Raw genomic sequence first — 14,134 nt, 5'->3', positions numbered from 1 at the left:
CAGGAAGCTTCCACTCAAATAGCTTATCTTTGAGGGCTGATGAAAGAAAAATGTTGACTTTGGTCTTCAAAATGTAGACTATTGACATAAACTCCTGGATTACAGGATTATACACCTAGAAGGATGATTTCACAGTAAAGCAATGAACTACAGTTGAGTGTGCTTAGAATTTGGAGATATGGAAAAGAAAGAGTTATCCTCAGAATAAATCTAGTCAGAATTAGTAAATAAAATTCTCTGCAGACGTATCCTAAGCTGAAAGGTAGTTTATAAATGTGTTGTTGAAAGGGCCAGGATACTTCTGTGCCTCTTGAAAAGGAAGATATGCTAAGAACCTGTATGGAACGTGTATGGATGTGTCAAGGATACTCATTCCCATACCATGCATATAAAGTTTAAAAAATTAGTTTATAGATAAAAATGTAAAAACATGCATGAGAATAATGAACACCAAGTTCAGGACAGTGCTTATTTGCAGGGGAGGGAGAGAGGGGATTAGGGCAAAGTATAGAGGGGGCTACAACTGTATCCACACTTTTTATCTATTAGACTAGGTTATGGGTACAAGAGTACTCCTTATATTATTTCTTTCTGGTTTTTCTATGCCTGAATTACTTTGTAATTAAATTTAAGTGACAAAAATTAAATGACTAAAGCAATAGTTTTCACTGAAGCTAGGCCAAATAATGGAGGCTCCCCTGACTATACAATTCTGAGGTTGTTATGGTCTTATGGTGGGGAAAAATATATTGGACCATAACAGTAAGATATCCCTTAAGGTCATTTAACCCCCTCTGCTCTGATTTCATGCTCAGCACACCATACCCACCTTGTGATGAGCATCTCCTGTAGACTTCTCTACGTAAGATAGAATGGGTTGAAAAGCTGACTTAAGTAATCTGACCTTCTTAGCAGTTATATTTATTATTATAAATCATGCACTCAGTTGGGCAATATTGCTCCCATGAGGGTGAAAATTACTGGTTTTGGATGCAAAGCCCCCTTTTTAATGTATGAAGTACAGATATAATACACTACATTTACAGATATATAATGTTCTATGGCATTAAAATTTCATAGGAAAAAAATACCTAAAAAGGCCCTTAAAGGGGTGATAATGAAAAATGGTTGAGAAACGCTGGTACAAAGGAAGAAATTGGCACTCTGTTTCATCAGTTAGCCTCCTGTGTTTTCGATTAATATTTCCTTGGGTTATTTATTCAGTCATTTCTTCCCTGGACTTTTATTAAATCCCAACTCTTTGATTTAAATGCATGCTATCTGTCCTCAAAAATCCTCAATTAGTAAGGACAATGGACGCTTTCTTAAATAGCCTTAGTACAAGAGAGTATTTTCCCCACTATGTCCAGTGACTCAGCCTGGGGTTACAAATTCCTGGCCTTCTTGCCCCAATTTGGGATGATTTTGAAAGACCATCCCAGCTCCAGAATACTGTTTGGCTGAGGACTGTTGGTGCTGTATCTCAGTCCAGGTCTCCCTCTGCTCAGTCCCACTTCTTTTTCCTCCTACTGGCATTGGTTCCAAGAGCACTTCCTCATATGCTGATCTATCTCAAAGTCTGCTTCCCAGAGGACCCAATCTGTAGCATGGATGATGAGGAATTACAAAGTTTTTGACATCACCAAATAGGGAAAGGTTATTTCTGCACAGGGGCAGTGGAATACTTCAAATACGTATATTTAGATTAAGTTTGGAAGGATGAGTAAGATGTTGCTAAGAAGAGAAGGGAGAGAGGAATTTTCAAGCATGGGGACCAGCAAAAGTGAAGGTTTTGTGACATGAGAGAACATATGTTTGGATTATGGTGAGCACTGTTCTGTAACTAGTGATAAAGTCCTTAAGATTTTGGTAATTGAAGATGAGAGAATTGTCAACAGTGACTCCTTGGTTTCTCACTTCCAATTGGACAGATGGTGGTGCTATTCATTGAAATGGGGAATATTGGGAAAGCACTAAGTTTGGCAAGTCAGGATTAGTAGCTTGGTTTTACACACATTGGTTTTGAGGAGTTCAAACTATCCAAATGAAGATATCAGATAGGCAGGTATACATGGATGTGGACTCCAGAGGAGAGATGAGAGTTGCTGGTACCCCTTGGTTTCCTTGCTCTGATCACACTTTTAGTTCTCTGTCATTTTCTACTTTCTACTCTCACAAGCTCCTTTCACTGGCTCTTCCCAGTGCATGGAATTCATTTGCTTGCTTTTCCTAGTTAATTCCTGCTCATTCTTCACATCTCAAATGAAATGTCATTTTCTCCCAGAGGCTGTGCTTTCCACTAGATCAGGTCACTTCTTTGTGTTACGTATTTTTATGGCACTACAAATTTTCATAGTATTTGTCAAAATTGTTATTTCACATTTATTCATGTAATTGTTTTCTTTCTCACTCTGATGACAATTTCCATGAGAACAGGAACTGTGTCTACTTTTGCTCATCATTGCACCTAGCATAATGCCTAGTACATGGTAGATGCTCAGAGCATGTTTAAAAGAATATTTGATATTAATGTGAATTAAAAAAATCCCAATAGCTACTTACACATGGTGACAACAGAGATGTATCCCTAAAATGGGATCATCAGATAGGATGAAGGCATCAGTATTTTGTGGGGGAGAGACTCTAAGATGTTCCTGCCACCTCCTACTCCACCAGATTATCCTGCCTCCTGAGAGACCTGTGACTTGCTTCTAACCAATAGACTCTGGCACAGTGTCATGGGATGTCCCTTCCATGATTACGTTACATAAGTTTGTAGCTTCCATTTTGCTAGTAGACAATATTTTCTCTTTCCTTTGCCGATTTTGGCAAAGTAAGCTTCCCTAAGGAGAGGCCCATGTGGCGAGGAACTGAGGGTGGCTTGCCACCAGCAGCCACAAGAAAGCGAGACCCTCAGTCTGACAACCCAGACAGAACTGAATCCTGCCAACAGCCACAAGAGTTTGGAAACAGATCTTTCCCTGGTTGAGCATTAAACAAGACCCCAATTCTGGCCAACACCTTCTGAAAGACCCTGAAAGAGAGCAACTAGTTAAGCTGTGTCCATATTCCTGACCCAGAAACTGAGATAACACATGTATTTTAAGCTGCTAAGTTTATGGTAGTTTGTTATATAGCAATAGAACTAATACATTTATAATATCATCAAAGTTGGGAAAGTTGGGCAAAATATGGTTTGCAAGTCTGTGGGGGAACAGACATTCTCATACAGTGTTGATGAGAATAAATAGGCACATAACATTCCGTAGGCAGTTTGGCAATATAGATTTTTTTTTTAAATCAAAAGCTCAAAAGGCTAATAATTATTTGAACCTGCCAAGTTCACAGCTAAGAAATTGTCCAAAGGAAATAATTGGACAAATGCGCAAAAGTGAAATCACATAGTCATTACATTGTAGTTTACAATCTCAAAAAATTGGAAACAACCTAATTAGGTGATCGTTTGAATACATTATGACATATACAAGGATAGGAATATTATGAAGTCATTAAAAATGTGGCATATATCTACGTATTTCAGTTATTCCTAAAGCCACACTGTGAAGGGAAAAAACCAGGTTACAAAATAATATGCTGAGTATTAGATCACTAAAATTTTAGAATATGTGTATGTGTATACAGAGATAAGAATCTGGAAAGATATTCCCCCAAATCTCTACAATAGTTTGTAATAGCCACAAATGGGAACTAGGATTTTGAGGTGTTTTTATTTTTTAATTTTTTTCTATATACTCTTCTGAATTGCTTGAATGTTTTATATGAATATATATTATTCTTTTTTAAAAAATCTGCATTTTAAAATTGAAGTATAGTTGATTTACAATGTTGTGTAATTTCAGGTGTACAGCAAAGTGATTCAGTTATTTATATATATATGTGTGTGTGTGTATACATACACATATATATATATATATATTCTTTTTCAGATACTTTTCCATTCTAGGTTATCACAAGATATTGAAGATTGTTCCCTGTGCTATACAGTAGGTCTTTGTTGTTTATAGTTTCACTATTTTACATATAGTACTATGTATCTGTTAATCCCAGACTCCTAATTTATCACCCACTACCTTCCTATTTGGTAACCATAGTTTGTTTTCTATGTCTGTGAGTCTATTTCTGGTTTGTAAATAAATTCATTTGTATAATTTTTGTTTAGATTCCAAACGTAAGTGATATCATATAATATTTGTCTTTGTCTGCCTTATTTCACTTATGATGATCTTTAGGTCCATCCATGTTGCTGCAAATAACATTATTTTTTACGGCTGAGTACTAGTCCATTGGATATATACCACAAGTTCTTTATCCAGTCATCTGTCGATGGACATTTAGGATGCTTCCATGTCTTGATTATTGTAAAGAGTGCTGCTATGAACATTGGGATGCATGTATCTTTTTGAATTAGAGTTTTCTCCAGATTTTGGGATTTTGTTTTTGTTTTTGTTTTTTTTAACTTTTTTTCTATATAATCTTTTGAATTGCTTGAATATTTTATATGAATATATATTATTCTTTTAATCAGAATAAAATAAAGCTTTTGTTTTCATTTCATTTTTGTTTACTTTGATGAAACTTTACCTACAGGGTGATTGTGTAGCACATCATATAAACAACCTCAAAAATCAAAGAAACAGAATGGCACAGCTGTGTTCATGTGTCCAGAGAAGCTACTGAGTTTTGGTGACATTTTAATTCTGAACAGTGACTAATGGTGCAAGTGGGATATAAACTCTGAAGCATACAATGTCATTAATTGTCTCTGTACCAGGTAAATCTGAAGCAGTGGGAAGTATTTTGTGTGGTATACGTATGGGCTTCACATGTGAGCAGGGTTATTGAAGGAATTTGTCCAGACAGCTTCCTTCTTCCTAAAAGAAATTTTTATTCCTCTTTCAAAAATTGGAAAGTAGATTATTATTGACCCATAAAAAATTTTCTCCTAGGAGGATAATCATTTTTGTAGTAATATATTTTAATTAGTAGAATTTAAATTTGAATGCCTCCCTGGGAAATGCTTTCTAAGGGCTGTAATATTTCTTTAAGTGTTCTGTTTCGCTGAGGCCCATTTTGCTGGATAATGCCACCACTAAATTTTAAGATATGCCAATCTGTGTCATAGCCAGTGGCTTCTAAGGTTTCAGTTATATTTTAAGATGCATTTCTGAACCTGTGAAACCTTTATTAGTAAAAGGAGAACTTCTTTAGAAGGTGATAAGTCGCCTCTGCTGGATGAGAGGAAAAAAAAAATACCTCAAAACTCATTTAAGACCTAATGTCTGTAAAAATGAGTAGCTAGTCTGGTGACTGAGCAGAAAGGAAAGACACAGGTGTCCTTGCTGGGAAAGACCAAAGTGCTATGTAAATCAGTAGCCTCAGATACTGAAAAGCTGACTGGAGAACTGATGCTGTAATCTAAAAGGGGAACTTGGCAGATACTAAGTTTATTGCTCCAGTGTGGCTTTGCTGCATCTAATAAATCCTAAATTTGATGAGTTTCTGGTCAAGATAATTGTCAGCTTTGTACTCTCCTGTGAGCGTCAGATGAAGTCTAGGCATGTGAAAGTGCTAGGCAGATGCTCACTTAGGAAGCAGGCAATCACTTCATATTTATGATCCCTGTTCTTACGAGGCTGCTTAGTTCCCAGTGTGTACTTTGTCTGCTGTCAAAGGAAGAAAAGCCCCACTAGTGCCTTAGGTGTAGCCTCCTCTTCCAGATAGATTTCCATCATAGGTAGGAGGATCTAAAGAGAGATGAATAAACTTTGTCTATAGTTATGCTTTAAGAAATAATGGAGTTCTTTATTAAAATAGTCAGGAATATTGATGAGGAGGAGTTACATGGGGAAAGGTTTAAAATAGACAAGACGATGTGTGTCTTTAGAGAACTGTCCTTCATGGGAGCTGAGAATAGTGCCTGTCTGGTGGGAATAAGAGTAACAGGATGTCTTAGTCAGCTTGCGCTGCTCTGTAAGAGAAAACCACAGACTGGGTGGCTTAAACAACAGAAATGTATTTTCTCCTAGATCTTGTGACTGAAAGTCTAAGATCAAGGTGCCAGCAGAGTTGGTGCCTCCCTCCTTGGCTTGTAGACAGCTGCCATCTCGCTGTGTCTTCACATGGTCTTTTGCCTGGGTGTGTAGGGGAGAGAAAAATCTCTGGCATTTCTTCCTCTTCTTATAAAGATACCAGTCCTATTGGATTAGGGCTCCACCCCTATGACCTTATTTGACCCCAATTACCTCCTTAAAGGCCATATCTCCAAATGCAATCACACTGGGGGGGGGGGTTAGGGGTTCAACATCTGAGTTTTAGAGGGGACACAGTTTAGTCCATACCACAGGATAAGATCTGGGCTCGTTCTGTATTCTTGATGGAACATAAGCTCCATGGGGGCAGGAAGAGTGTCTGATTTGTGTATTGTGGTAACCCTGGCACTTACTGCAGTGCCTTTTAATATCAATATTTGTTCAACTAATGAATAACAAATATGGTGATTGAAGAGTGGGGTGGCCTGGAGGCTGTTTCAGAGGTCTGAGATGTGAGGTACCAAGTGCCTAAACACAGTGGTGGTGGAAATGGAGGGTGATAGTGTGACAATGAGTGACAAGAGCAGTGAAAATAAGAGGATGGGATAAGGGGGAGGAAGAATCATGGATGACTGATGTTCTGGTTTTGAATAGCATGGTGGTCACTATTCCATTCGTGAAAATGGAGAATTTGAGAGACGTTAACTTATTACCACAAATCCTCATTTTGAGATGAGATATCTCTTAAGACTTATTCATAGCTTGTAAAACTGAAAGTCCTCATAGCTTTTCCCAGACACTCCAAAAGGCTTCTCTGAAGGCATGTGATTTCTTTCTTACCCATCAACAGTTAGGGCTTCTATTCTCTGACTTAATCTCTCACCTAATTTTGGTAGCCCAAGGAGAATTAGGAAGACTAGAAACACACATTTCTTCTCTCCTAATATTTCTTCTATCTTTCCTGTCTTTTATTTGTGGTAGCCATAGCAGAAACATAAATAATGGTCATATTGGGCATCACAGTGAAATAAAACTTCTAGCACAAGTGCTCTTTATTTCAAAATTGTTTCTCTTCCTGACTGCTTCCTTGTCTTTGTAATTCTCAAAACTTTCTTTCTCACTTAGTTCTCTGAGTTATTTATGAGTGCAAATTTGCATCTAATAGCAACCTACTTTCTGAAATTTGCTTGTAGTTACAACAATCTGAGTTTATATCTGAAACTTTTTGAACATGGCCGTCATCTCTTCTGAACAAACTATTCTTGGACAACTTTAAAACTGAAACTTAAAAGGTTGTTAAATATAGATTTAGAGTAATTTGTTTATACCTGCTAAGATGGATGTAGCAACAGGAAATCATTTATCTTGAGTGAATGGAATACTTTCCTCTAGCTTGTAGTAGAAGTTGCTCCAAAAAGAACCAGGCTCAATATCCAGGCGCACTTTCCCTATCAGACGATGTCAGCGTTCTTTATGGGTAGGCCACGCTGTGCATCACCTTGAGAACAGGATTTGTTCACTAAATTTGGATTTTTATAATTAGCTGATAAAATGAGCATTTTGAACTATTGCATGATGTTAACATCCACCATCTTTAGCAAAGTCACCATCCCTCTTTTTAAATAATTAATTTTTACTGAAGTATAGTTGATTTTCCATCCCTCTTTGTACATACATGTGTATAATTCTTTCAGTGTTTTATTGCTCCTGGATTTAAATACTCTGCAACAGCTAGATAAAATGAAATAGCAATTAGGAGCCAAAAGTATAAATTCTAAATGTAATACAATTGAAATTGTAACAGATTTCACTTAGGATACAGAGTAAGGGGCTTTAACAAAGACTTGCAGGGTTTTAAACAACATAGAACAATATAGAGTTTAACAGTCTGATTTCTAATTTCATACAGAATATTGACATGTTGGCTCCTTCCATCCTGCAGCTCTACCAGTGGCCCTAAAATATTCGCCTCATCTGCTTAGTCCCAGATGGCTTGTCACCATGTCTAACTTCTAGGCACTAAGATGCGAGAAGAAGGAGTAGAATAAAAAGACACATCTTTCATTTAAGGGGCACAACCCAGAAACTGCATATGTCACTTCTGTTCACATTCTGTTGGCCAGAACTTAGTCATATGGCCACACTTAGCTACAAGTTTTACGAGCTAAAACTCAGGGTTTTACTTCTTTTTTTGAGGGATGGGGATTAGGTTTATTTATTAAAAAATTTTTAAAAAATGGTGGTACTGGGGATTGAACTTCCCCTAACAGATGGTGGTAATGTTCTTCCTGAGGTCTTCCAGGACCTCAAGCAAGCTAAGCATGCACTCTACCACTGAGCTATACCCTTTCCTCTCCAGGGTTTTACTTCTTGAGGGAATATGAGAAGATGAAGCTGGCGTGCCAAAAGTTGTGACACTTCAGTCTCAAGTGAATGCTCACTGGACTAAGCTGGTTGACTGCAGATTCAACTATGAGGGAAAAAAGGAAAGGCAAAATCATACATGATAAGCAAAATATTGAAAATATGTTGTCAAAAATCAAGTCTAGAAAAGGAAGTTTATTTAGCTATTTTATATATTTTATGAGTCTCAGCAATAGAACCTGTCCTAACTTGCAAGCCTATTGTTTGGCTTTCAAAGATTTGGCCTTCGAATTTACTTAAGAGTAACATATTTTGTATGAAAACAATGAGTAACCCATCTGTATGGAAATTTCTGGCTTGTCCTTTGTTCTGAAATGTGGTAGAATTTGTCTTACTGAGGAAGCCAAATGCTTTGGGTAGCTAAGTTTTAGTTAAAGAATATAGTGTTGTGGGTTTTACTAGCTGAGGCTTCTCTACTGAACCTGAGAAAGTGCCTTGACTGTGCACAGGGAAGACTGGCCAGTGCTCTGCCGTGGTCCTGTGAGTCTGCCTGGGAAGGGGAAGCAGACAGCCTCAGAGCAAGTGAAACGCCAGGAAACATGGGGCTACTGCCGCAGCCTAGGTCCAAGTAGACCAGAGGAAAAGATGATTGCAAAGGTCAGTGGTCCCACCTCAATAAGGAGAAGAGTCACACGATAGCTCTTTGCTCTGGTCCATTTGGGAGCATCAAAAGCTCAGCAGGTGGTGAGAGGATGACCAGGGCTGGCCATCTCCAGGAACATCAAGTCACGATGGCCAGACCGGAACTAAGTAGCCATACGCTTGGGCTTCTTTGCGGAGTCCTCCAAGTCTTCCTCAGACAATTTCACTTAGTCTACCACAGCCCTTATGAACCTCTGAGAAATCCGAGATGCCATAGATTCCTTCTGGCTCCATGAATTTTCTATCACTGAAGGCATTCCTTTAGGTTAAGCAATAGAGCTGAGGATGTGGTCTCTGAAAGCCACAGTCTCTTATGTTCTCTGGTGCGGCAAGGAAGTGGGATGTTGTATCTCTGGTCTTCTTTAGCTCATAACCATTTATAACTGACCTGTTAATCTCATTAACTGCTTGCTACATCGGGAGTAAGAGAAGTTTGAATAAATATGTCAGCAGCTCTACAGTCTGAATGACCAGGGCTCTCTTGAGGATGTTAAGCTAATGAGGGTAGAGCATAAAGGTGAGTACCTGGTGACTGTGCACCAGAGAAGCAGGTTTTGTCCAGTGAAACAGATTCTCCATGGCTGCTCCTGCTCGGACTTCTTCTAGGCTTAGAATGTCTGGGCTGGAAGCAGCATACATTATCATGATAGTCTGAGTCACTGTGGCTTAATATACTAAAAATTTTTTTCTCTAAGGATTCATAATTTCTTTTAGCTAGTGACATCACTGCATTTTCAGTACCATGATCTTTAAGATCTTTTTTTAATATAAAAGATATGAATTTGGGTAAAACTTTTACAGTGGACAAGAGCAAGCCTTTGATGAGTTTAGTGTGTCTGTATGAGAGACCTGTATCTTATGAATAGTACAGATCTTTAATATGTCTCTTTATCCAAACTAAACAAGTTTAAAAACCCCAACTACATTTATTTATGTATAAATACTTTTATAAGCCTTCACAGGATGAAAGATAGTTTAATAATGTGAGAGAAGCTGTCAATCAAGGGAAAGCTCCCTGGACCTAGCTTCAGAGTTCCCAGTTGTTGTCAAAGGTCTTGGTGAAATGATTTCTTTGTGCTCGTTGTGTTTGTTAATCAATAGTATACCTAGTTAATAATTTACAATGAGAAATGCACCTTCAGGACATTCAGATCTGTTGACCAAGAGTCTAATCAGGGTATTTGGGAATAAGTATGATACTATTTCTAATGTAATTTCTCATGATCTTAACTCAGTTTTTGTAACATTAGAGGTCTAGCTAAGATAACCTATAAGGTTCCTTTCAATTCTTAAAACTCCTATTGTATGTTCTGCATCATGGAATGGAGAAGCCCCACGTAGAACTTAGGCAGTAGATTGTTCAGTGCCAGGCACTGTGGCAAGGGCTTAATGTGCATTATTTTATTTAATCCTTGCAATTTATGAAGTAGGTATTATTGTCATCCCCCTTTTACAGATAAAGAAACTGAAACCTTACAGGTGTTGCATAACTTGCTCAGTGTCCTACAGCTAGTGAGCGGTAGAGTAGAGATTTGAACACAGTTTTGTGGGACTCCAGAGTTTGGGGACTGGAATCTATGCCTGTTAACTATCATACAGTAGCAGTTCTAAGGAATGTTTAACTACCCAAGAGCACTCAAATGGTATGACCAAAAATTTTTACTTTTTTGAGGGGGGGAGTGGGGAAGATAATTAGGTTTGTTTGTTTGTTTGTTTATTTAATGGAGGTACTGGGGATTGAACCCAGGACTTCATACACTGAGCTGTACCCTCCCTGCAAGAAGTTTTACTTTTTAGCAAAGTATTTTAACAGCAATATTTTTCTAGATATTTTCTCTCCATATATTATTATAAGTTTTTAAGATTTGAAAACAGAAAGGGTAAATTGACCTCTGAATACAATGGCAAAGTAGATCCAGATTAAACAATCTTCCTCTAAATCGAGTGAAATGAACAGAAGTAGTGAAAAAAAAAAGGCAACAATGCATGAGCAGCATCCAAATGAAGGCGAACAATTTTACATCACAAGCTTCAGAAAGTGATGGCCAAGGAGAGTGAGAGATGTTCTGGGGTAGCTCCTGTCTCACGCCCACCCCCAGGAATAGTATTGAGAGCTCTGATGATTTTTCTTAACGCCTTCTGCTTGGCTTTGGACACAAGCAGTGTGAGGGAGTGCGTAGGTAGCCCTGGGAAAAGTAAAGGAAAATGCCTCAAGGGTAGCCAACCCTACTTACTCCTCGGGGGGCCTTGACAGAGGCAGGAAGGGCCTCCGCAGGCTTCCGCACTTCCAGGTCCCTGTGGAGAGCTGGATGAGTGAGGGAAATGTACCCCCAGCTGGGTGGGGTGGGCGCTGCTGCAGGATGTTTCACTGGGCTTCACAGGGGAAATCAGGCTCCCGTGACCCAGTGTGCGTCTCCCCTCACATACCTCCCACCATGTCCTCAGACCAAAGTAAGTGGATTGAAAGCACATTACATTAACCCCAAATGGGGCAGGCTGATATAATGGAAGCATTAGAACAGACCAAATAGGAAGTCAGGACAGAGCCAATGAAAAATGAAAAGAAATGATATGGCCAATAAGCAAACACATTAGAGCAAGAAAAAGAAGGAAGAGAAGAATGAGAAGAAGAAAAAGAACAGAAGATGGTATAAAAAAAACATGTTTTAAGGGTGATGGGGAATGGGTTTTAAAATAAGGAAAATATACCCTCTCCTTACAAAAAAGATTTCCTGTGAGTGCTTTAAGGTATAGAATAATTTTATGATACTATTATTTTTTAAAACAACAGAATGAAATGAACACAGAAATTTCTAAGCTAAGGAAACTGAGACCCCAAAGAGCACCATTATACAGTTAATAAATAATTTAGGAAGAGCAAGGAACAGAATGGATAATGGTGGAAAAGAAAATCAATGACATGGAGGAAATGCTTGCAATAATCAGTGAGTGCAGAGAAAAAGGACAGAGATTAAAATATGTAGAAGACAACAACAGGGGGGACAGAAACCATCCAAGATAGACAACAATGGAAGAGGAAAAGTAACTAGATGCATAATAAAATGAACTTTCTCTGAAATTCACAACCTGAATCCTTAGCTATGAGGGCACAACACATTGATGCTAGAAAAAATTGGTCAGCACCATAAACATCAAGGCATACTTTAATTAAGCTATTGACATTCAAAGATAAGAAAAATTTTTAGCTGTTCAAGAAGAAAAAGTAAGTCACCTATAGGGAAAATTAGGTTTGCCTTAGATTACCATATCCAAGACCAGAATGCAACTGAGAAATATTTATAAACTTCCAAGGAAAAGCAAGTGTGACCCTGCCATGTAATTGTTTGCTTATAAAGTCAGTACGTAGATTTTCTCAAACATGAAAAACACAGGGAAAATAGCGTTGAGAATCTACTGTGTAAGTTATAAAACTTGGGAGCCCTTCTTGGGGAAAAAAAAAGAGACACTTGACATTAAAATTCAGCCAAAGAGATGAAAAGAGATCAAGAATTTAAAATTGGTAAAAGAACCGGAAACGAGCACTGGATCCATTTTAAAAAAGAACAGAAACTAAATTACTAGGACAAACACTCTTACAGAATACAACATGATGGTTTATAACCTGGCAAAGTAAAATGTAATATAACCATTGAAAAAGGGAACGAGGGAAAGTGTAAGCAGGAGAAATAACAAGAGTGTATCACTTCATCTTTAACAGCAGAGAGTCAATTCATACTATCTAAAATTTAACCTTGTAGTTAAAAAAAAAAGTGTTTCTAAACCTTTGGTGATTTTTATAATCTCTTTGCTTAACCTGAGGGCCAGTGAGACAAGCCTGTATATGTGTGACATAGTCACCTGTGGCTATATTTTGGCTTTTTAAGGCCAGTTCAATGTTTTTAAATATTTTAAAATCTGAGTATCTTTAGGAGGCGGTAAACTTGCCAGTTAACCCTTATTTTCCATCTTCTTCTTTTACACGTTTAGGGGCCTGCCTGGAGACTCCTGTTGGAGGACTCTTGGTGAAGAATCATTTATCTGAAGTTCAGTAATTCCTAGAGTAAGATGAAATAATAATTGACCAATAGAGACATTCCTCTCAATTGCTTTGTAAACATATTTTCCTCTGGCATAACAAACGGTATTTTCCCTACTTTATAATGACAGAAATCTGTCTCCTGGCAAATGGAGACACTGCTGTCCCACTTTTTCCTTAACTGGGCTGCGACCACACCTTGGACTCCAGTGCAATCGCGAGTGATACACAGGAGTGACTTTGGTGAAAGGTCCCTTCCAGCACGTAGGAACACTCCAGGGAAACATCTCCTTATGCGGTGCCTCACTCTGTTTAAAGCCGTGGGGGCTTAGCTGCTGTCACCTCCTAGCTATTTCTTTGGCTTAGTTTTAACTTTCAGTCCTTTAAATAGAGTTCGGATTGAGACTGAAACAGAGCCAGAAGAAACAGCTGATTGGCTGTGAAGGCCCCCGTGGAAGGTTCTGGCGCTGGCCTTAAAGGCTGAGCTGGTCACTGTAAGGAAAACGGCATGGGCAGCCCCACGGTCTACTCTGACAGATTTAGGAGGGACGTCTGATGGACCCTGGAAAGACTGGTACTCCAGCAGGAGACCAGCGATTAGGCGCTGAAAAAGAACTGCAGAATTCTCAAGTTAGAATTTCCACATACAGGCAATGTAGTAGCTCCACAGCAATCTGTCGAAGATACTACTTTTGAAAAGCAAAACTAGCCTTTTATTGAAATTAAATCCTGCAGTAATCGAGAGAGAGGCCTCCCATACTTAGGTTTTGAACTTCTAAATATTTCCGTATTTTTTCCTAAGTTCATTCATTTAATTTATTTTTAATTGAAGTATAGTGCTTACAATGTGTCAATTTCTGGCGTACAGCATAATGTTTCAGTCATACATATACATACATATATTCCTTTTTGTTATAGGTTACTACAAGATATTGAATATAGTTCTCTGCACTATACAGTAGAAACTTGTTTATTTTATATG

This window comes from Vicugna pacos, chromosome 25 (genome assembly GCF_048564905.1).
Source record: "Vicugna pacos chromosome 25, VicPac4, whole genome shotgun sequence".
Classification (NCBI taxonomy): Eukaryota; Metazoa; Chordata; class Mammalia; order Artiodactyla; family Camelidae; genus Vicugna; species Vicugna pacos.
Note: the sequence above shows the minus strand (reverse complement) of the source record.